The sequence below is a fragment of the Ostrea edulis genome, chromosome 7 (genome assembly GCF_947568905.1).
Source record: "Ostrea edulis chromosome 7, xbOstEdul1.1, whole genome shotgun sequence".
Classification (NCBI taxonomy): Eukaryota; Metazoa; Mollusca; class Bivalvia; order Ostreida; family Ostreidae; genus Ostrea; species Ostrea edulis.
In genome coordinates this window covers 57,120,159-57,134,214 of record NC_079170.1, presented here as the reverse complement: position 1 = coordinate 57,134,214, position 14,056 = coordinate 57,120,159, and the positions used below count along the sequence as shown (strand labels likewise).

Genomic DNA, 14,056 nt, shown 5'->3' with positions numbered 1-14,056 from the left:
TCTATATCAAAGGAGGCATGTATTGGTTACCCAGACATTAGTGCACAGCGAAGGGCTTTATTCAGGCAGGATGGGGTTCTTATATATCACGTTATCAATACATTCATCAGTGGATTGCATCACTTTATTAGTGTAACATTTCTTAACCTACATTCCCCTGATTAAAAAAAAAATCAACCCCCAGACAGTATCTTCAAATTGTAGTTTAATGGGATGGAATTCATCTTTTTCATCGTTAATGCTTGTCATGTGTCATTTTGCAAGTACAATTTGTCATTCAAATTGCATTGACAAAATAGAAGTTTAATATTTTTCATCAATTGTGCAGTCAGGCAAATTACTCAGTGTGCTACCATCTGTACTTCAGTGTTCTGAAGCGTTATCTGCGCTTTCATATATATATATATATATATAGAGAGAGAGAGAGTGAGGTACCATCTGTACCAAAATATATTCTTATATATAGAGGGGTACCATCTGTACCAAAATATATCTATATATATATGGAGGGGTACCATCTGTACCAAAATATACATATGGAGTGGTACCATCTGCACCAAAATTGTCTGCATTTTAAATTTAGTGTGGAAGCACCAGCTGTGTTTCCGTATTTATATATATTATTGATACCATCTGTATCCAAGTTAGTTATGTATTTGTTTTGGGGCTGCAAAATTGCCGCCCCACCTAGGTTGTGGCGGATGGGTCTTGAGACGACGTCTCGTGACCTATTTGGCATAATTTTGCACAGATTGCTGTCTCCGGGGGGTACTGTTTTTTCCAAGCCCCCTGGATCAAGATGGTACTTCTATTGCTGAATGTTTATGCTGCCAAATATTTCTCATCCGCGCATACATTTGTTCATTATTTGTATTTTCCGGATGTATTTTATTTCTATTAAATGGCCATGACAAACACGCCAAAACACAATTTTGCTTATTCAATTGTTATCAACTTGTACCTTTGTTTAAGGGTATTTTTGATCAATGTGTTCTGTCGTTGTTTATATTGAAACTGTCACAAAATAATTTTGCTGTACATGACACAATGCACTGAACACCACATTTTTGATCGTTTTTCCACCCATTTGCCCCTCAAGATGAAAAAGAACTTATTGCGCATCTAAAAAGGACACCACCAATAACCTCCTAAAAGATGATTTGGCTACCGTATAAAGTGTAAGACGAGTTCTGGGAACCAGGTTTTTCTATAGAAAAAAAAATCGTTTTCTTAATCCCTAATTAATCCCTCAGGTGAAAATGAAAATTCTGAAACCTAATAGCCGTGTTTCGAGTTACTCCGGAACACCCGGGATTTTTCGTATTTAGCCACGCCGGTCACGTGATATGAGCAAAATGTTCCACAGGGGTACTTCCGGTTAATTTTGTTTACACTGGTAACAAAATTGTTTTTGACAAAATATAGATTTTGCGGCACAAACTGTCGCAAATCAGATAAAGGATAGCAAGGGATATATATTTACTTGGGAAGATGTCAAAGTTTACCTTTTCCCAAACCCGAGAAAAGCGTTCACGCAGAGGAAACGATGGCGTCATTTGTGTAGAAAACCACGAGCAGCCGAAATTGAGTGCGATTATTACATTCCGTGAAAGCTGAACCAACAAAGAAACATCATTGTTCTAGCCAGTTTGCTTATATTAACTTTTAGGAAAACCAAGAGGTTTGTACTGACTCTTAAAAATATAATATAGACTGTGCAAAATCTTGTCAATCTTCAAGAATAGGTATACTTGTACCCTCATCTACATCTGAGCAGTGTATGTATTTTACAACGGTGTTCATGAGACATTAAATAGATGATAAAGCATCATATATTAGAGAATTTCAATTATGAACTTATGGTTCAGGCTCATAAAAATTATGAAGCAATTTCACAAGGGAGTGAGAGGGGGGGGGGGGGGTATATATATCTGCTAATTAAATAAAATATGAGAACACCAGATAATATATCCCTACGGATCTATACTAGAATTTGCATGATCATTTATTCAAGCTCCATACTGATGGTTCATTCACTGCAAAATTTTGAATTATATCAAAGAACATTGATCTTTTCTCCAACTTTTAATACCAATCAAGCACAGGCAATATGCATCACTTGGGGTCGAATTTACTATTAAAGAGTACTCTTTAATAGTAAATTCGAACACAAGTGATGCATATTGCCTGTGCAATCAAGGTACTTTACATGTACATCAGATATGTACATTTCCACTCAAACTACTTGTATACAAGAATGGAACCAGCTGAACATGAGCCAGGTTATATATTATATATTTGCTCTCCTACCCCTTTGATTCAGTACTGTGTAAGGAAATATACTATTGAGTATATATATTTCTTAAAAAGAAAAACAATTTTCATTCATATTTTATTCAACATATATATACACAGGTTGATAACAATGGCTGATCTGCATATAATGACTGCTAGTTATTGGCTGGTATGCAGTGAAAGGGAGCTAAAAAGGAGTAAAAAGTTCATATCAGCCAGGTGAGAATTAATTTCTTCTTTTTTGTGTGTTATACATATGTAATTCTTTTCTTTTGCTGCTTCAAATCTTGTGTATTTGAAAATTTTCAGTCTAATATTTGGCAATGTTATAGGTAGTGTGGTTTAAATAAACCAGTGTTAAGGAATATCCAGTAATGGCATGACATCATGAGAGTTTGGCATACCGACATTCAGATGATTAATGATGAAACTGAAGACCTCAAGTGAAAGGCATGGAAAATTATCCTGTTCCCATTAACCTGGAAAAGAGGAGGGATGCCACAATATTGATAATAGACTTTTGTCAATTTGAGAAGCAAAGATGTATAAAAAAAAAAAAAAAAAAAAAAAAAAAATAAATAAATAAATAAATAATGCTGAAATTATAATTCATGTATTTGTTAAAAATACTGTTCACTGTACATACATGTATATTTTTTTTAACTTATTTGGAAATACATGAAGTAATTCATATTAAAACTGAATGTATGAGTTTTCATGATTTTTATCAATAAAGCTTACCATATTTATTGTACAAATATCTGATTTCCCCTATACATTGTAGTCATATGAGAGCTTGCTTGCATTCAGAGATATGACATCATGTATAAAGCCGAGTTAAACAACTTCAAAATCTACCCAACATGTTTTAAATGAACACAAAAGATTCTTCCTAATTTCTTCTCTCTTTTTTTCAATTTTGTTCATAAATTTATATTTAAGTCAATTCACCTTTTTCAAACTTTTGATGCATATGACGGATTTCCTCTGTATTGCTATATCTATCAGGCCCAGCACAATCTCTATATTTAACTATATAGTTTTATAAAGCTATTTCAAACAGCTTCATTAAGCTAGTTTCGATTAAATTTCTTAAGTGCAATGACACATAACAATATACATGTACTTTGAACTAACCACAACACTATTCTATGTATAGATCATATGTCATTTTAAGAATTTTCATGAAAAGAGAATTTCTTTTGTATTGATAACTGTCCACTGCCTTATGTGTGTCGAAGCTTTGATAAGTATATGATGACTTTACAATGTGGAATCTGTAACAACTTAATAATCCTAAACATTTGACAATTTTGAATCAAAATTCTTCCTAAGGTACATAGTTTAAGAAGCTTTTTTTGTTTACAGTGTGTTGTTTCAAGTACAAGGATGAAATATTTTCACTTAGAAATTAAATTTTTATGCTTTAAAAATATATTTGATAGAAGATTTGAAATAGTTATATCAAGCAATTTCAATTAGCTTTAAAAAGCTATATAGCTTGATTAGCATATTTATATAGCTAATTATACTAGAGATTGTGCTGGACCAGTCTATGAGCACATATTGAAATTATGTTGCTGAAAGGAATTATAATATTACCTTAATCATGATCAGATATATATTTTGTTCAGTGATATAAATATGAGCAGTAATCACTAATACCTACTGGATTGTGAAAAGTCAATAAAATGACTACAACAATAAATAGTCATGCTAAAAATTCTTCCAATTACATAAGTATATCATTAGAAGTCAAACTCCAAAGACTTAATTTGTAGCACAAGTATTAGTTGAGAAATAATTATTTTCAAATTCAATCTAATTAAAATTAGATCTTTGATCCGCTCATGCAATCGCTACACAAAGGACTATACACCAGTTTCATAACAAGTGCAGTCTTTTCTTAGAGATCAGCTGAGCATAGTGAAGATTCAAGTAAATTAAAAGTCAAATCAATCTAATTAAAATTAGATCTTTGATCTGCTCATGCAATCGCTACACTTTGTGTAGCGATTGCATGAACGGATCAAAGATCTAATTTTAATTAGATCGTTTCAAATTAGACAGCATATTGACTATACCCAAGTAGATAATTTTATCCTCACCCACATATGGCTATACCATTGCACTCAGAAACCCAGACTAATTCAATTTAAACTAGCTTTAAATAATAAAGCCATTTCAAATACCTATAATATTATAGCTAATCTATTACTTTTCACTGTGTATTGTCATTATCTATATTTTATATCAATAATTATCAGGTCCAGTCCAAAGACTATTTCTACCTATGTAGCTACTTATAGCTACCTAGGTATTTAAACCTACTCCAGGTAGCTATTTTTACCTACATTTTCCTTTACTTGCATTTTGTGGCCAAACGCAGGAACAGCGCAACATGGTGTGTACCAAATTTCTTGATTCACTTATACTGACAATGAATACCACAAAAATATTGGACAAAAAATGATTACTTTCAAATTTGCATCAATAACTGCACCCACTTCCATTCTCTAGGAACTTAGGATCAAAGATACATGATAAGAAGTCTAGAATGTTTTACAAATCTTTATTAATTTTAAAGTTAACATTCATGCACTCTTACATTAAAAGTTTTTGAGTCGATTTTTCATGCAATTTTCTCTACATTTTCCACCCTCGTAAAGCATTTAAATTTACACTCCGAATTTTGTCATGCACATGTACAACATGATACATAAAACGACTGACCTGTTTAAAAGATGTGCCTTAATTATTATTTATTTATATCTTTAAAAACATGTAAAAGTAGGTAAAACTAACTACTTTAAGTAGCTTTAAATACCTAGGTAGCTATTAATAGCTACGTAGGTAGAAATAGTCTTTGGAATGGACCTGAATATATATGTTACATGTTTATGCCCATTTTGGCCCTGATTTGGTAACGTAAATTCTATTTCACATAGGCCCTATAGACTGTACTGGACCTAATGCCTGCTTTAAATGAAGCAGTGCACATTGTGTTTTGTTTAATCATATATATATATATAATGTCGTCATAATTTTCATTTTACCAGTTTGACAGGTTTCAGTGAGTCTAATACGTTCTTTTCCTTTACCCCTCCGGTTACTAGACAGCTGGGTCGGGCCTTGTGTGAGTTACACGACATCGTCTTCTGTTCTTGACGAAGTCTTTCGTTGTATTTCGTAGATCAATAGTAGCTTATCAAACGCTCATAAACAAATATGTACCGCATACACCCCAAACTATTAAATGTGTATTTCAATTTCATGATGATCGACAAAATTAAGCCTAGGCCTAATACACGAAGTGTCGACTGTTGGTAAACAAAGGTAAACAACGATAAACCGGAAGTAACCCTGTGGAACATTTTTGACGCGGCGTGACTAAACACAGAATAAACACTGTGTTCCGGAGTAACTCGAAACACGGCTAATCCTTCGAAGAGATGATTATGCTATTGCGTTAAACGGAAGTGGAATTTTGGGAAGGAGGGGGTTATTTTTGTTCGTAAAAATGTCGTTTTTGATCCCCACCCCCCACCCCCGGATAAAAATGAAACTTTCGAAACCTTATTGCACATCTACAGGATATCGCCCATCATATTCCAAAATATTGATTAGCTACTGCTTGCAATAAAAGAGGAGTCTGAGGAAGAAAAAAGCGTGACAGATGGAATGACAGATCAGGATAACAAGATACCTGAACTCTCTTTAGAAAGTACGAGCATAATAAAGAAGTCCTCTAAAGGTGACAAACTTGTCCTTCCAACACAAATTACTAGACGCTAACATACAAATTGGCTAGCGATATGTATATACATGTATCCGGTTTTATTTGTGCAGGGTATGAACTCAGTTGGTGATGGGGATAATGTAAATAAATATCGTTTAGCGGTTGACGGTGATTTGTTTGATCAATTGTGTATTGTTTAACGTCCCTCCCGAGAATTTTTCACCCAAATGGAAACGTCACCATTACCGGTGAAGGGCTGCCAAAAATTAGGCATATATTCTCGGCGCTTACGGCCTTTGAGAAGGGAGGTATCTTTATCATGCCACACCTGCTGTGACACCGGGCCTCGGTTTTTGCGGTCTCATCCGATGGATCGCCCCATTTAATCTCTTCTTACGACAAGCAAGGGGGTACTGAGGATCTATTCTAACCCGGATCCCCACAAGATTTGATTTGTTTCATCACAAGAAAGAATTTGATAATGGTGGAAATGATGTCTGGGAGATTACAAACTTTCCGTTTCGCTAAATGTGGATGTACTTCTTGGTATATATTATTTTTTCGTTTTGGCGTTAGTTCTTCCAAAGGTGTACAAGTATGCTTTCTAACAGGTGAGGGCGATTTGAGTACATGACATGTATTCGATGGTTACATGTAGGAGCTTAAAGGTTTTAGTTTTGCGGATAGCCCACTTTTTCATACTATTTGTTGACAGATTTGACTTCTTTCGCATCATATTTTACTGAAAACTGACAAATATGTAATATTATAAGGATCTTCACAAAATTCATGTTTATCAGCCCAAAGGTCAAACTTTAATGCCTTCATGATACAGTAAAAAGCATGGGGCATAGTCCTCGCGGGATGCCAGATTTGAGCCCTCATGCGACACAATACCAATTGGTACGATTTTGTGAAAATTTCACGTGAAATGTAAGTAAAAGGGCAATATAATCATCAACAATCATGGTATCGGAATATACATACTCTCTATCAAACAAATCAAGTACACAGAGAAATGAAATGACCAAGAAAGCTGAGTTTAAATCTTCAATTTCAACTTTGTGAAACGCGAACGAAGTGTTTGAGGTAAGCACGTGTTTCTGTAATTCGGCGACAAATTTGAATGATCGAAATATATCTACCATACTCTATGCAATATGATGTTTGCAGAAATATGGTGTATTTTATGAGAAAATCGATCTCATACTCGGTGATACTGCGTTTTTTCCGCTTCGGAGCCGAGCCCTCATGCTCCACATTGACGACTCCTCGAATGTGACGTTGTATACGCTGTTTTAGTAAACTTGAAATCGCAAATCTTTTCTCAAAACAACATCATCAAAACTTACGACTTTTCAACACTTTATACGACTATTCCTCACGATAAATTAAAGACTATACTTTTTGACATCGTAGACAATTACTTCTTCAACAAAAATGGAAAACTCAAATATTCATACCTAGAGATCAATCATCCAAAAAATTACTTTGTTAAACGCCACTCTGATTCCACGCATTCTGAAATTGAAATTAAAAAATATATGATGGAGTTCCTCATTGACAATATCTTTGTGGTCTTTGGTGATCAGGTCTTCCAACAGTCTATTGAAATTCCCATGGGCACGAATTGTGCTCCTTTGTTAGCTGACCTGTTTTTATATTCCTATGAAGGAGAATTTATTCAAAAATTTCTACATGAGAAGAAAAAATTTCTTGCTGTGGCCTTCAATTCGACATGTATATATATCGACGATGTATTATCTATTAACAATAATAATTTTCATTCAGTCGATTCAATATATCCCAGTGAACTCGAAATAAAAGACACCACAGAGTCGTCCACTTCTGCTTCATAATTAGATATTTTATTGGAAGTAGATATTAACGGCAAACTGTATGACAAACAGGATGATTTCAACTTCTCCATCGTCAACTTCCCATATTTATGTAGCAATATTCCATTATGGTGTTTATATCCCTTAACTGATTCGATACGCAAGAGCTTGTTCTGCGTATGGTCAGTTTATAAATCGAGGCAAGCTACTGACAAACAAGTTGATGGTACAGGGGTTTCAACAGTCTCGTTTAACGTCAGCATTTCGCAAATTCTATGGTCGTAATAACGATCTACATTGTAGTTTGCCAATACAACCTATCATTGTGTCAAATGCTGTCTGACGTGTTTCATACCGATTGTTAGGCTGTTTGTGGCACACTGATTTTGACTACGGATAACTCTGTTTACCTGATCACGGCGGGTGTGACCAGTCGAGAGGGGATGCTTACTCCCCCTAGGCACCTGATCCCACCTTTGGTGTGTCATGGGGTCCGTGTTTGCCCTGCTATCTATTTTGTATTGCTTATAGGGGTTGTGAGATTTATCACTGTTTGTTATCTTCGCCTTTCATGTAGTTATTTGAACAATTGAAGATACATGTATATATTATTAAGTCAGATTGCTGTACTAAAGTTAACATGATTTTCTCCCATGCACACTCATCTGATTATGATACATTTGACGGGCGTATTATGTGCCGTCTCGGTGCACTTTAGTTAAATATAACGTTGTTTCTTTAAAAACCGCAAATGACGTCGACGTTTATGAACAATGTCTTGGAAAGCAAGAAAACAACTTTAAAATGCTTTTTTATGGATTTAATGCTTAGTATAAATACCATTTATTATTTCAGTTAAATGGATCAGGATATTTAGTTATCCGATAACGGCATACAAAGAAATCTAGAAAATAAAGGGAAACTTTGTTTAGTTTTAACTATGGAATTGAGACCTAAAGCACAATTTGTCAAACACAAAGAAAATGATTTAATTATCCGTGCATTTACTCAGGAACTATTATTTATTATTTTGCTTTAAAAGAGATTTCATTCCATAAATCAACTTCTCCAGCTGCCCCACCCCTTTTGAAAGACAATGCAAAGTTCTTGTGTCATACAGAGTTGAATGAGTACGGAAACATTTTCAACGTTTCACTATTTCTAGCAAAGTTTCAGTTATTGAAAACTTGGTCGATTTTAGTTAAATGTGATTGATGGTGTTTATGTCTCTCAACTAATTTGATTGAAGACAGCATATGGTCCAATGACAGGTTGTATTGACAAACTAGATCGTTATAACGTCCATAGAATTTGCGAAATTTTAATGCTCACTTTAAACGAGACAGTTGAAATGTTCAAACCATTCAATTTAGAACTCGGTGACCTGTAGACAATTGCGAAAGTGAACCTTGGGGAGTTACTTATATCTAAAACCTCAATGGCTTCATGGTGTTGTACACCAGTAACCTGAAATTTATATTTCATGTACACAGCAATTCCTCCACCATGCCTATCCCAGTCCCGTCTTACGAGCCTATATCCATTAATTGATATATTCCGAATCAGATATACCACTGTCTATTTTACTTTCTGTAACTGCAAACACATCAAATGATCCTTTACGTAACACGGTTTTAATTTGGTCTAACTTACTAAATAAGCCACATACATTTAAGTGTCCAAAAGAAATTCCTTTCGGTAAAGACTGGATGGTTTCGTCTCCAGATTTGCTAAGGTCATAATTCATGGATAAATATTTGCAAATCTATTCCGAAATATCTAGGAATCCAGACAGTTTATTTTTACATTTCTTGATATGGCACGAAAGATCTCAATAAACTGTAGAACATTTGTTATATATGTCTAAACAAAATATTTACGAGTAAGAATTTATGATTTAAAACGTGGAAAAAAATTGGGCATTTTTTAAAACTCCATTTTCGACCCCTACCGAGCTTCCATACTAGGCATTTCCGGAAATTTTGAAAACCCAGGTGCACAACTACAACATGTCGTCTAACATGGTTTTGGAATGAGAGTACCAAACCCCCACATGCATAATCCGGACGCAGTTTACCCAAGATTGAGCGGAGGTATAAAGTCTAGGTGTTGCGTGATTGGCTAATATCAAGAGTGAAATTATTTGGAATTGAAAGAAATATTACAGAGGTTCAAATTAATTGTCAGGATGAAAAATTATCGCACAAAATCGAGAAATGACTGAGGAAATTACCATGGTAGGGGTGTGCTTAAAATGAAGTGTGTAATTTACTGCAGATTGCTATGTGTTGTAAAAAAGTACAAATATGGCCTATAAATATGGAAAACCAAAGGGTTCAATATTCTATCTTTGTAATTATGTATATGCGCCATCGGTTCAATGTAAATAGAAATATGTTAATCGTTATCTTGACATTTGTAGTGCATAACGGTATATTCGTCATTTGAATTGCGCAAGATGTAAATGGAATATATGTTTGTGTAGATGCGTAACAAGTGAATGCATTATTTATTTAATGTCAATTTGAAATTGGATCTTCGTCTTCCGTAGTTGAGCATTTGCACATTGTAGTTTGTTAAGCCTATGCGAGTTGTGGTAAATGTGTTTTGGTAATCCGTCCGATGTTAGTTCGACATTCGCATTTGCATTCTACCATTATGACGACAGAGGGTGCGCGCTACATCGTATCTTTTGGGAAACAGACTATAGAATCATATAGGAGGACCAGTTAACACTCGGTCTAGCACACTCAACATTAACCAGTTGGCGCTAAAAGTCGTTGAAAATGTGCTGCTGAAGTAGTTTGATCAGAGTCTTGATGTAGAACATTGTTGTAAATATCAATATAGATGACTGGACTGATTTTTTCCATGAGTTTACTTTAAACAAACAGTGTATGCTGTCACTGAAATACGTAATTCACAATATTAAATAGTTAATATGTACATTGGGTAAGAATTCTAAAACACGCAAAAACTATTCTGGTTTCATAGGCGTCGGAAAGTGGGAGGGGGGGGGGCTAAACCAACAAAAAAGTTTCTACGTCGTTTGGGGGGGGGGGGGGGGGGGGGGGGGCTAAGCCTCCCTAGCTTCCCCCCGGTTCCGACGCCTATGAGTTTTATATTTGTAAACAAAGTGAATCAGTTATCATTTACCAGTTGTTTTCATTAAATGACAGCCAACCTTGAATGTAATATTTTTAAAGTTTTTATGTAATAGACCAGTCGGGCTATTTCTCCATAATTTTTACTAGGCCAGGCCATAAAACCAGTAGCCTGAGCCATGGCCTAGATTTGAATTTTACATTATTTCCACAAGCACTTGTTTCGTATCTGATCACCTCCTTTTTCTCTCCACAAGATAGCTAACTCAATTTCAGTCACACCAATTTCAAAACTCCTATTTTTGTTAAAAATGTATCATTAATCAACATTACCGGGGATATTTTGATATAGTTTAATTTGAGATACTTTTCTCTTGTCAAAAAAATTGTTCCAGTTGTCCTCTGTCAAGCCTCTTTATTGTAAACCACTCATTTTGTCTGTTTAAAGCAGAGAAAGAAACATTATCTTTTTATTTGATAGTCTAGCTGTTAGAGGTTATTTATAAACCTTGTTGGCCACATATAGAGTCCTTGTACATATATGTAAATATACGCTTCCTAGACTCTAAATATTTAGAGGATGTAGAAGTATTCTTGCACTTAATTTTTTACTCAAAGCAAACACGAGAATAGAGGGGAAACAACTGAAAATCCCAATGATACAGTTAATTACACTAAAAAAGAGTAACAATTCCATTTTTAGTGTAACAATTGCCCTGTTAGGGAATTGTGTTCAACCTTTTAAACAGTCGTAGTGATGAACCATCGGACTATTTTTTCATGATTGATTATCAGTATAATCGGACGCACTATAATTGATTAATAATCGATTAATTTCAAGTATTAAATTTGTTTATTATTAAATGAAGAATGAATTGGTAAAAAATTTGGGGTGATTTCTGAAATGCATTTTTGATGTATTTTTTATCATTGGGTTCATTTATCAAATTAATACTTACGAATTAGTTACATTCACAGAAAATAAATCAAGAAAGCATGAGAATAAATTACTTTAAGTTATATTTTGATTAATCGATTATCAAAAATTTTAATAGATTATCTATAATCGGGGGCCATTTCGATTAGATAATCGAATTTTTCTATTAATCAGTACATCGTCGGAGGAGAAACTCTACTTATGATAAACAGAAGGAATGAAACTCATAGTAAAAATATGGTATGAATTTGCTTATCAAAATATCTTCCTTGCACAAAATAATATAATACCTCGGACTTCGAAAGGCCGGGAAAATAATAGCTCCGAGGGAATGTCACATAAACTGGTCCTCCAATATGATTCTATAGTCTGTTTCCCAAAAGATTCGATGTAGCGCCCGCCCTCTGTCGTCATAATGGTAAAACAACGAACAAATGTTGAAATGCAGTAAACGAATGAGCAAATTCGAATGTCGAACTATCATCGGACGGATTACCAATTTTTTTTTTACTGTATCTCGCAACTGCAATGTGCAGATGCTCAAATGCGGATGACGAAGATCTAATTTCAAATTTACATTGAATAAATAATGCATTCACTTGTTACGCATCTACACAGACATTACATTCCTTTACATCTTACGCCATTCAAATAACGAATATACCGTTGTGTACTACAAATGTCAAGATAACGATTACTCTCAGCCGCCCATTCAGAGGAGAAAACACGCAAAAGACAGCAGCTGTTAACAATTCTACGAAACATCAGGTTTCTTGCTAGATAATTAATGTGTTTAACTTGCATACCACTTCCTTGATATTACTTAAGTAATTAAATGTTCACCCCCTTCTTTTTCTCTCCACAAGATAGTTAACTCAATTTCAGTCACACCAATTTCAAAACTCCTATTTTTGTTAAAAATGTATCATTAATCAACATTACCGGGGATATTTTGATATAGTTTAATTTGAGATACTTTTCTCTTGTCAAAAAAATTGTTCCTCTTTATTGTAAACCACTCATTTTGTCTGTTTAAAGCAGAGAAAGAAACATTATCTTTTTATTTGATAGTCTAGCTGTTAGAGGTTATTTATAAACCTTGTTGGCCACATATAGAGTCCTTGTACATATATGTAAATATACGCTTCCTAGACTCTAAATATTTAGAGGATGTAGAAGTATTCTTGCACTTAATTTTTTACTCAAAGCAAACACGAGAATAGAGGGGAAACAACTGAAAATCCCAATGATACAGTTAATTACACTAAAAAAAGAGTAACAATTCCATTTTTAGTGTAACAATTGCCCTGTTAGGGAATTGTGTTCAACCTTTTAAACAGCGGTATCAGGACAACTCGCCCCCTCATCGGGACAACTCACCCCTTAGACAACTCGCCCTCAAGACAACTCGCCCCATCTTTGGGACAACTCGCCCCCTCTCTTGAGATATCTCGCTCCTTCATATCATACATATAATACATGTTTACAATTGTTATTTTTGGTCTAAATCCAAGAGTTTTTTTTAGCAAAAATTAATGAATTTCTTATAGATAGTATATACATCACAGACAATAAGACGTGTTCACATAAACACCGAACTTCGTGTCTTTTAATGCAAGACGAAAGATTTTAGTGAAAATCCAGTGTTTGGGTTCAGTAAATTCATCATCACTTTTATGTACATGTAAAATATATAATTTCAGCGGAAACAAGTTAGCGTTTGGTATAGGGAGAGTATTAGCTTGGTCTACAGCTGACGTAGTATAATTATCAATAATCTGCGTCTGTTGTTAAATCTAATTGTTTGATTTCCCCCTGGCTGTTAAAAACTTCAAACGTTATGAGGTACTCATCATCAGAGTTCTTTACACTTTGAAATCGCCGCGTAAAAAGAATCACCCCGCGTAAAAAGAATCACTTCAATCAGTAAAGCAAAGCCGTTATACAATTTCTAAAATGGGAATTTTATTATTTTTCAACGGGAATTAGTTGAGAAACGCATTAAAAGATAATTACATGTATCAGAATATTCATGCTTCACCTTTACACTTATGTACATTGTATACTATATCGATAAAAAAAACCAACAACAAAAAAACCCCACACCCCCCCAAACCCCAAATTTTTTTTTCAGTATTGGAGA

At 34.4% G+C, this 14,056-nt stretch overlaps 2 long non-coding RNA genes across 2 annotated transcripts; one reads left to right on the top strand and one right to left on the bottom strand.

Moving 5' to 3' along the window:
- The first annotated feature begins 1,284 nt into the window (after positions 1-1,284).
- LOC130048266 (uncharacterized) lies at positions 1,285-3,053 on the top strand. The gene is made up of 2 exons (XR_008797112.1): positions 1,285-1,681; positions 2,416-3,053. It is a non-coding gene; the product is annotated as an uncharacterized LOC130048266 (long non-coding RNA).
- LOC125679128 (uncharacterized) lies at positions 2,379-5,724 on the bottom strand. The gene is made up of 2 exons (XR_008797111.1): positions 5,352-5,724; positions 2,379-2,774 (listed from the first exon to the last, which is right to left on the bottom strand). It is a non-coding gene; the product is annotated as an uncharacterized LOC125679128 (long non-coding RNA).
- Positions 5,725-14,056: the final 8,332 nt, after the last annotated feature.